The sequence below is a fragment of the Camelina sativa genome, chromosome 1 (genome assembly GCF_000633955.1).
Source record: "Camelina sativa cultivar DH55 chromosome 1, Cs, whole genome shotgun sequence".
Classification (NCBI taxonomy): domain Eukaryota; kingdom Viridiplantae; phylum Streptophyta; class Magnoliopsida; order Brassicales; family Brassicaceae; genus Camelina; species Camelina sativa.
In genome coordinates, this window is record NC_025685.1 from 23,027,441 (window position 1) to 23,038,445 (window position 11,005).

Consider the following 11,005-nt stretch of genomic DNA (forward strand, 5'->3'; position numbering starts at 1 on the left):
GCATGAGTATTTTTTTTGTAATAATGAAACTTTTTTTTTTTTTGACAATCCAAGCAAATTGAAGTAATTTACGATTTCGCAGTGAGACAATGTTGATAAAAAGAACGCGATTTTATTTGGGCGTTTACAGCGGCGGCGAGAAAATTAGTGGCAGGGTTCGTAATTTATAGCGGTAGAGGTTGGGTATTTTGATAAAATTAAAAATAATAATAAAACGGCTAGATTAGTGTGTGCTGTGTAAATAAAACAAAATCTCCCGTATACTCAAATCAAACAGGCGTACTTTTTTTTTTTTGGCGGCAAACCCCATATTTTAAATGTTCGGAGAATGACTCTCTTCAAAAGTGAGCCAGTTAGGTACCAACAAACTTACATAGGAAAAACAAAAACCACGTGCTCTTGCACATTTCGCAAGCTGATCAGCACGGATATTTTCCTCTCACGGAATAAGTCTAATACTGAAGCTAGCAAATCTATCTCTGAAATGAATAAAATCTTTCAGTTCTGAGTAAAAGGTTGGCCAATCTTCGACATTAGACGTCATTGATAGAAGATCCGAGCAATCCGTAGCAAAAAGAGCGCTATCCAAGTCCAGTGCCAACAAACACCTCATAGCCCAAACAAGTGTGTCCAACTCTGCATGTAAAGGTTATAGGCTTCGTCCCGATCCTTTTAACCCCAAATGTAAGATTCTATCGCCAATGGACGCAATCCAGCCGTGTCCACTCCTGTCAACCTTCGTATGCCAGGATCCATCAATAAAGCAGACAATGGAATCTTGTGGGATTGGTCTCGAAGGCATGCTCGCGCCTACCACCTCTGGTGGTGTGTCTCTATTATTTGCTCTTCTCCAAACTTCTTCTTCTTGGATGGCTTTCTCTAAAGTATTTTGTGGAGATTCAGAGATATTTTCAAAAACTTTCTTATTTCTTGCCTTCCAGATGTACCACATCATCCAAGGGAACGTTTTCAGGTGCTGGTCGAGTGCGCCAAAGTCTTTGCCACGCCCATATAGATAGTCCAGGTTGCTATATAGGGAAGATGAAGGGAACACCATAGGATGGGAAGGGATTGTCGATAAAGCCCACACTTGTCGAGCTGGTGGGCATTCAAATAACATATGATTAATAGTTTTCTCCTCCGCTCCACATCTAGGACAATCCTTATTTCTACCAATATGGCGATAATGCAGGCGTTGACATGTTGCCACATACCCAATCACACATTGCCACACGAAATGCTTCAGCTTTCATGATGTTTTTAACTTTCATACTTGCGCCTTGAGTGTCGTAACACTAGGTCCCTGAAAAGGGAGGTCACAAACAGGACGAGAAATAGCTCTCGCGGCTTCATTGCCAGTTTTAACAGTGTAGTTCCCAGATTTAGTCAGCGTCTAGGAGTACCCATCTCTAGCAGCATTCAAGCTTGGTTTGATCCCCAAAATAAGGGTAATTTCTTTCGGGGGAAATAGTTCCCGAAGACGTTCCATTTTCCATTTTTTTGTAGTGAAGTCGATCAAGGTGTTACCACAAATCAAGGGATTTCTATCATTAGTTAATCCTTGAGGCGGCCGTGCTGGCGTATCTGGGATCCAAGGTTCAGTCCAGATACACGTGTTAAACCCCGAGCTTATAGTCTTTCGGATACCATACGAGAGAACATGTTTTGCCGCTAGCATACTTCTCCATCCATATGAAGGCCGATTTGATACTTGTATCTCTAGAGGGCTACAGTGTCTAAAGTATCGTCCTTTGAGAACTCGGCAAAGGAGGGAATCTGGAAATCTTAACAACCTCCATAGCTGCTTTCCCAATAGGGCAAGGTTAAATTCTTCAAGTGTTCTGAAACCTAACCTACCGTCTGACATTTGAGTGCACATTTGCTCCCATGAAATCCAATGTAATCCTTTACTATCGGCTTTATTACTCCACCAGAAGTTAGCTATTGCACTTGTTAGTTTTGAGCAAATAGCATTTGGTAAAAGGAAACACGACATTACATATGTCGGAATTGCTTGCGCCACTGATTTTATCAGGACTTCCTTACCTCCTTTGGAAAGGTATTTCGACGTCCACAAATTGACTCTTTTGTGGAGTTTATCCCTTACGAAGGCAAAGACTTGTGCCTTTGAACCATGTATCTTTTCTGGGAGACCTAAGTAAGTTCCCATGCCTCCTTCTTGTCATATCCCAACAATAGATTTGATCTCATGTCGTATGTGGGTCGGGACCTCGGTACCAAACATGATAGAGGATTTAGAGAAGTTGATTTCTTGGTCGGATGTCGCGCCGTAAAGGCGGATTATATCGATAACTTCCTTGCATTGTTGAGGGTCAGCTCTACAAAAGAATAGGCTATCATCCGCGAAAAGAAAATGGGATACTCGTGGGCTTGCATTTGAAATATGTAGTCCCTGAATCCTCCCCTCTCGTTCGGCATTTCTAAGCTGGGCGATTATGGCTTCTGTGCATAATATGAAGAGGTATGGAGAAATAGGGTCTCCTTGGCGAATCCCCCGAGTTGGTCTAATCCTTCCCTTGGGTTCACCATTGATCAAAATGCGGTAAGAGACGGAAGTAATGCATTGCATTATCCATCCCACCCATTTTTGATCAAAGCCCATTTTCTCCATCAAGGCACTTAGAAAATTCCATTCTACCATATCATAGGCTTTGCTCATATCCGTCTTGATAGCCAAGAAATTTTTTCGGTTGACCTCGTTGGAGCGCAGAGCATGGAAGTTTTCTTGGGCAATAAGAATATTATCAGTGATTAATCTTCCTGCCACAAATGCAGATTGGGTCTCGGATATAAGTTCCGGTAAAAACCTTTTGAGACGTAAACTCAAAATTTTCGAAATCACCTTATAGCACACATTACATAAGCTAATAGGGCGAAATCTTGACATTTCTCGAGGACGTTCACCTTTCGGGATCAAACATATATTTGTTTCATTTAGCTTGCCATCAAAAATGCCTGAGCTAAGAAAATTCTTCACCATCTGAGTGAGATCGCCTTTTGTTGTATCCCAAAATTTTTGGAAAAACAGTGCAGTCATCCCATCTGGCCCCGGAGCTTTCCCGGGATTCAGGGAGAACAAGGCTCTTTTAACTTCCTCTTCTGAGACCTCTTTCGTAAGATGCGCGTTCATATCTGGTGTAACCAATGTTGGCACATCCTTAATGGCTATCGTAGGGTCACTCGCATTCGAGGATGAGAAGAGATTACTGAAGTACTCCACTGCAACTTTTTCAATTCCTTCTTCTGTATCAATCTAGACTCCTAGTTGATTAAGGATGCCAGTGATCTTGTTCCTTGCCCTCCTTTGTTTTGTTGAAGCATGGAAAAATTTTGTGTTATTATCTCCTTCTGCAAGCCACAATTCTCTGCTTTTTTGGTACCAATATGCTTCCTCTTCCCTATACGCCTCACAAAGCCGCCATTTTATGTTGAGGAGAGTTTTTGACGATGCCTGGTCATCACCATAAGTTTTGTCGATCTTGTCTTGAAGCTCCTTGATCATTTTTTCCGAATTTGTTTGATTATTTTTCTTCCAAATTGAAATAGCTCGCTTACAATTCTTGATTTTTTCCGCAATGGTTCTTGCCATCGAGGTCTCATTATCACCCCAACCTTCTATCACCGCCTCCTTAAGGCCAAGCTTGTCTATCCACCTTTTGTCAAACATAAAGTTTTTTGAAATTTTTTTTGGACGTGTTTGAGTTGCGGCAAGGAGTGGACGATGGTCCGATCCCCACATCTTCATATACTCCACATTAGTGTGGGAAAATATATTGTGTCATTCTTCGTTTCCCATGGCTATATTTAGTCGACAACGAATCTTGCCGTTTGATCGATTACCAATCCATGAAAATTGACTACCTTGATAAGGGAAATCAATTAAGCCACATGAATCAATCATCGCTCTAAATGGTAGAAAAGAGGATTCTGATCTTTTCTTTCCTCCTCTCTTTTCATGATTCCCTGTTATTTCGTTGAAGTCCCCAATAATAAACCAAGGTTCGGATCTAGCACCTCCAATACGCATCAATCTTTTCCAAACATATTCACGATTTGTAGGGATAGGGTCACCATAAATAAATGTCATAAAGACCCGATTTCCATTAATAATTGTTTCAATATCGATTAACCGGTCATCTAACAGCAAAAACTTAACCGAAAAATCATTTGAATACAATAATGCTAAACCGCCACTAGTGCCATCTGGCTCAACGGTTCGAAGATTATCAAAACCTAAATCTACTTGCACTATTTGCAGATAGGACTTATCATTCTTAGTTTCCGATAAAAATAAAAAACCTGGTGAATATACCCTACATAACTCATGTAGTCGACGGCGAGTCAATTTAGCTCCCGTCCCTTGACAATTCCAAGCAATTGTCCTCATGTTGGGGGGTCGGGGGAGATCTGGGACTCTTCCTCAGCATCCTTGGGCACACTTGCCTTGTTTCCTTTCTTCTTCTTCTTGGTTATTCCCACCTCAGCTTGAGGGATTTCATTGTTGACTGGTATCTCTGCCCATTCACTTTGACCGCTTGACACCTGAGAGGTCCTTTTCTTGGGTGACCTCTTGCTGGTAAACAACTTAAGCTTTCTTGAAGCTGCCTTGTTCACCTTAGGACTAGAAGGCACAATTTTTGTTGCGGCAGAATTGGTGGACTCGATAGATCCATCAACCATTATTGGGCCTCCTGCGAGATTATTAGGTCCGTAAGACTTCCTGACTTTTCTCCCACCTCTTGTTAACTTTGGTGATAACACCCGTTTACTTGAGGGGGATTGCGAGGTTGCCGGAGCCGCCTTTGCCGGAAAGGATCGTGGGACCGGCTGTTCTGAGACTGTTCGTTCCTCAGTGTAGCCTTCCCTGTTCGTGTCTACCGGGTCTTTTTCAGTCTCGTCGCCACCCATCAGATCTTCTCTGAGAAGGTCGTCGTTGTCAAGAAGACCATCGAGAATCATCTCGTGCTCGATTTCCTTCATCAATCTGACATCCTCCTCGGTAATTTCACGATCAGATGCATTAAATCCGTGATCCTCAGCCAGATTCTCCCAATCAGATGGGATAGCGTTGCTATGTATAGGATGATGTGATGCCATCGCCTCCCTTGACTGGGATTCTTCCGCCGCCCAATCTGAGAAACCGGCTTCGCCGTCGTCCTCGACACTCGACACAAGAGTAGATTGAGTCGTCGGTAACACCGCCAATTGCTGGGACTCCGACGCTTGGGGCCTCAATGAAAGCTCCGGGTGTTGAATCCGGGGAGGAACAGAGCTCCCCTCACCAACTGCAGCAGTTCCCGAACCCGATCCAAATTCGAAGTTCCTCGGGATGAGCCCTGCTTCTGCCTCATCATCGTCCTCATCCTCCATCAAGTCATCGTCAGATTCCTGTAGAGCTTTTCCTTTTCCTTTGTTTTTCGCCTCTGACGGACCACAGTTCTCTCTACGGGTTAACTGGTGGCAGGGAGGTCGACGAGATGACTTCCTATGGTCCAGTAAAGGTTCCTCTCTAGCTGGAGATCTGATACGGAGTGGAGAATCTCTTCGTCGAGGGGGGACCCGGTGACCACTGATGTTAGTTGGTTGCTTTCTGACATGGGGATCATCCAAAGTCTTTGAAGAATGGGATCGATGCCTGGAACCTTCTTCGATCCTGTTATGTGTCCCTGAAAGGGACTGTAAAGATTTCTCCCTGCTACGGGGATGTGATTTGGGAGCAGTTTCCCCCATACGCTGCCACATTGGGTTTCGGGGTACCTCCTTGCGAGATAGATCCTTCGAGTAATTCAGGTTTCTTCTCCCATATCGAGAATCCGACAGAGAGTCCCTCGTGTTCTGTTGACTTCTGGACCGGTGAGCGATGGCAACACCTGAAGAGAGCTCTTGACCATTGGAGATCCTTCGACGATCATCTCTGTAGCTCTCCTCCCCTTGGTGAGACAGATCTCTTCGGTCAGCAGAGGGTCTTCGAACTTCCAAATCGATATTAGCACCAGGCAGAGATGTAGCTCGACGCTCTTTGTTAGCTTGTCTCTGCTGCTCAGTGAGTTGGGGGCAGTCTCTTTCTTCATGGGAAATTAGGTGACAGGTGAAGCAGTATCGGAACAGTTTCTCATAGGAAAGGGAAACCACAACTTCCTCTCCATCATCAGTCACCACCCGTTTGGTAAAATTTAGAGGTTTTGTGACATTCACAGAAACCAAGACTCTAGCGTCTGTGGTATCTATCTCTGAAACACGTCCAATGGAGTCACCAATACCTCTAAAGGCTTCTTCCACCCAGCAACGGAGGGGGAGATCTCGTATCTTAACCTAAAAGTTAACAAAACACAGGAGGTTTTCCTGGAAATTTAGTTCCCATTGTTCCAGTGAAAAGGTCCACTTGTTAAAATGGCATGGTCTCTTTCTCAAAACTTTTTGCAGGTCCTCTTCGGTCTCAAAGTTGAAGTGGAAGCGACCATTGCCAAGGTCGAAGCCTCAAACTCGTCCATCCACGTCCCAAATACCAGTGCTTGGCATTAGAGCGAGAAAAGCTTCCATGCTCCTGCCCCCTATATGGAAGACACGCCCTATCAATGTGAGTCTGAATCTTCTAGCAAGAGCATCATTATCCAGAGCTGGTAGTCGAACTGGTTCATCATCCTCCGAGGAGAAACGGTTCCTAGGGTCAGATCCGGCGCTGTTTGGGTGAATCTGCTTCATCTTGAGAGCTGTGAGGGATACTGGGCAAAAGCACTGAGAGCTAAAGGGCACCAGAGTTGCAGAGAAAAGATGTGAAGGGTTCTGCGAATGTAAAACTTGCCGCTGTAGGGTGAAAAAGAGTGCCTCTAATAGTAGGGATATATTGCATTTGAAGAAGGGAGGTACATAAAAACTCAACAGGTATGTTGGAAGAGTGGAAACAACATCGCTTTGTCCACCAGGTACAAAGGAAATTCCGATTTTAGGAATGTTTTGGTAGGTGAGATTCATCTCGATTTGAAAAAGAGTCTTCTTTTGGCCATCTCGAAGACTGTGCCCGAGAGCATGTTGAGACGGATGATGCGGCGTTTTTACGACGATGATGAAAGGTGGAACTCGGCGGGGCGTGCGAAGTAAGAATAGACACATGACACGACGTGCATGTGAGACCAACCAATATCTGCGGCTAGCTTTTTTTTACTTCCTTGCTAAGTCTCTTCCTTCCCATGTATTGATTGATTGATTCAGATCCAAATCAATGCTCTGTACTGTGCTATTTCTGATTTAACACATGACTTGTCCGATGCACACAGGCGTACTTACACACACAATGACACAAAGCAAATTTGTCTGAAAAAAAAATGAAAAAGAAAAATGCAATCAAAAATTTGTTTTTGAAATCGAAAGGAAGAAACTTTTCAGAAAATGGCAGAGAAAGGAAAGAGATTTGAACAGTTTAGTATCTCTTTCCATATATTTATGAACCCTAACTAAAGAAGACGAAGACACAAAACTCTGATTTGGGGGAAAACGAAAATGATGAACACTTGTTCCGATGAAGTGCCAGTGGTGTCTTCTTTGCGTTCAGAGATTACTCTTCCGGGTCCGGTTGAGACTTTGTTAGAGAAAATCTACAGGAAACACAATCTTAGTTCGATCAAAGTGGAGACAAGGCGGATGCTTTCTTCGATTTCTGAGGAATTGGCTTTGGAAGCCCTCAGGAAAGTTTTCAATAAGCCGTATGTGAATTCCCTCGATGGGTTAATCTTGTATTTTGTTAAAGATGCGGCCACTGTTGATGGCTCTCCGCGGCTGAGTTCCGTCGAGTCTCCGGTACACTCTCCACCTAGAACTCCTGGGAAGAAAAGTTGCAGGGGTTCTCAAGGTCAGACAGTATCTCTGATGAGTTCTAAGAATACTTCTTCGGTTTGTGTTTGATTGTATGCTCCAAAGTTTAGTTATGACTATGGCTAATTGTTGTAGCAGAAGTGTTGTCTCTTGATTTGGAAACTCCCTCTCCTAAGTTATTGAGAAGAGAAGAGAATGGAGTATCTAAGCACATTCCTCCACTGGTAGCTCTTGGCGAACTTGTATTCAAGAAGATGTTTTTGTTGCTTAGCTATATTGGAGATCTGTAAAGTGATCGTCTTTTTACAGGGAATCCCTAGATGAGGTTGTAAGTGATGATCAGATCAGACAATGGAAGGATTTGCCAATGGTTTCTTATGAAGAAGTGGTTTGGTTCCGGTTGGGACAGCGTTATTGCTCCCCAAAGGAGCGAAGAAGGGTATGACAAGAGACCTGCAAATTCCTTTTTAACTGCTGCAATTTATGAGGAATCTGACTTTAATATCAAATTTGTACTAATTGCATCTTCTTACATGCTTCTTTCCCCAGTCACTTGGAGGGGATAGTGGGAAGACTCATTACTATCAATGTCATGTTGCTCCCGATGGTAGTTACAAATTCAAGGTTCGGTTCGCTCTCCTAACGCTGTCTTTCATGTTTGCATTTTTCCCATGTTGCATATGTTCTTTGTTTTGAAAGGATCTGAACTCAAGAAATTCTACTATAGGCTGTTGCCGTAATTTGTTTGCAAGTCGCTATCATAAGTCAGTTAAAAGTTTATATCTTACTGTTAGGATAAAGTCCTTGACAGTGTCTTAATACGCTGTTACTTATTGATAGACTCTGTTCACAGGGTCATCTTCTGGAGAACACTGGAACACACCTGCACAAGGTTTTGGGTGATGATAATGTTTTAACCGTCAAATTCGATGACGTGTCAGGCGTGGAAACCAATTGTAATAATCTTTACTCTACCTACAAAGGGATTGCTAAGAACGGTATCATGGTTGGTTTACGTCGTTATCAGTTTTTTGGTGGGTCCTTTTCCTTGTTATTTTCTCTTGATTATTATCTATGTTATTGCACATACAACACTTTCCATTGTTAAGGTGCTAAGGCCATGTCTTTCAGCTATTGTCGTACTTTTCCTCTGTGTTTAGAACTTCACATAGTAGCTTCTTTACCTCTCTTTTAAACAGTTTTCAAAGATGGAGGGAAAGAAGGGAAGAAGAAAGATTTTTCTACAAAGGGAGTTAGATGCTACTTTATACGCACGGGCTCTACAGCGTTGAGTGATATGGAAAATCCTTATATGCTTGACGGGATTTCAATCCATGAAGCTCGTATGCGTTTTATGCATGTGCATAATTTGCCATCTCCGGCGAACTATATGGCACGGTACTCAAGTTTCTTTTAATTCTCTATTGCATGGATATGAAGACTTTTTACTGTTTCATCTTTAAACTCTTCTAGAGATGTTCTCATTTGTGATTAGAGTCAAATTTCTTTTGCTGATGCTTCAGGTTTTCTCTAATTCTGTCAAAGACTAAAAAGCTTGAAGTGGACATGACTGGGATTACCTTTGAGGAAATCGATGATATACACTGCCATGTATGTCCTCAACCCATGTTTTCTTCAGTAACTGCATCTCTAAGGCCTTAACTTAAATGCATCCATTATTTGACCTTTTTCCATTTCTTCCAATCGCAGGACCAAGATGATAATGATGTTCTTGATAAGAATGGGAAACCATATATACATTCAGATGGAACTGGCTACATCTCTGAGGACCTTGCTCGGATGTGTCCAATTATTTGTAAAGGAAAATCTGTTAGAAGTAACAATGTTCAGGTCTTTCTTGTACTTCCATGATTATTTGATGGTTGCTTAGTTGCCTTTTGTTCACTCTTGTTACCTTATCATGTTTGTTTCTTATTTTTTTAATCACAGGGACCCTGTGGCGAAGACCCGGTAAGTAGTTCACATTCCATGTTCAGGCTCGATTCTGTATTTTTCTATCACTCATAACATGTAGTAACATTTCTTATTTTCAACAGCCTCTGCTGATCCAGTTTCGGATGTTTTATAAAGGCTATGCTGTTAAGGGAACTTTTCTCTCAAACAAGAAAGTAAGCCAACTCTCTTTCATGTCACAAAATAAGGTTTGCAAGCTATTCCTAATTTTGCTCCTTTATTTGGCAGCTTCCTCCTCAGACTGTCCAGGTTCGACCTGCTATGATCAAGGTGTATGAAGATGAGACCTTGTTAAATTTTAGTACCTTTAACTCCCTGGAGGTAGTCAATACAAGGTAGCTTCCTCGTGGATTTTTATTATCTTGAATCTGAACTCACTTCTCGTTCAATTTTTTTTTAATGATCTTTGGTTGTTTACATCTTCCAGTAATCCACCAAAAATGACGAGGCTGTCAAGAAGTTTGATTGCACTGCTTAGTTATGGAGGAGTCCCTAATGACTTCTTTTTAAATATATTGCTCAAAACGTTGGAAGAGTCTAAAACCATATTCTACAGTGAACGTGCTGCGTTTAACGGTACCAAAAAACCCAAATCTTTCTGGTTCATTTGCAATTTCTTACTACCCCTGAATCCACTGATTTAACTTACCTTATGCACCCTGAAGTCTTTAACATGATAAGTAGTTTGAGGAGACACTCGATGAGTCTTTTATTAAGTTAATTTTGTATGTGCAGCTGCCATTAATTATGGGAATATGGACGACCAGAACATTGCAGAAATTGTCTTAGTTGACATCCCCCTTGACGAACCACATTTGAAATATCGTCTGTCTGTTCTCTTAAACAGAGAGAAGAATACTCTCAACGCAGGAAGGATTCCTATTGACGAATCATACTATCTCATGGGTACGGTGGATCCCACCGGAAAGCTTAAGGAAAATGAAGTCTGTGTCATTCTGTATGCGACCCAATTCTTCTCTTGGTCTTTCACTTTGGGTTCTAGATGGAAACATCAAGAACCAGTAAATTAGCTTCAAAGTTATTCCCAAGAAGTAGCTGATCATTTCCTCACTGCTTTCTTTTTGTGGTTGTGTAGCAAGTCTGGCCAAATCTCTGGGGATGTGTTGGTTTATAGGAATCCTGGATTACATTTTGGAGACATACATGTACTTAAGGCTACATATGTCAAGGCCTTAGAAGA

At 42.2% G+C, this 11,005-nt stretch overlaps 1 pseudogene; it reads left to right on the forward strand.

Moving 5' to 3' along the window:
- LOC104702413 overlaps positions 6,813-11,005 on the forward strand; it is a 7,083-nt pseudogene continuing 2,890 nt past the window's right edge.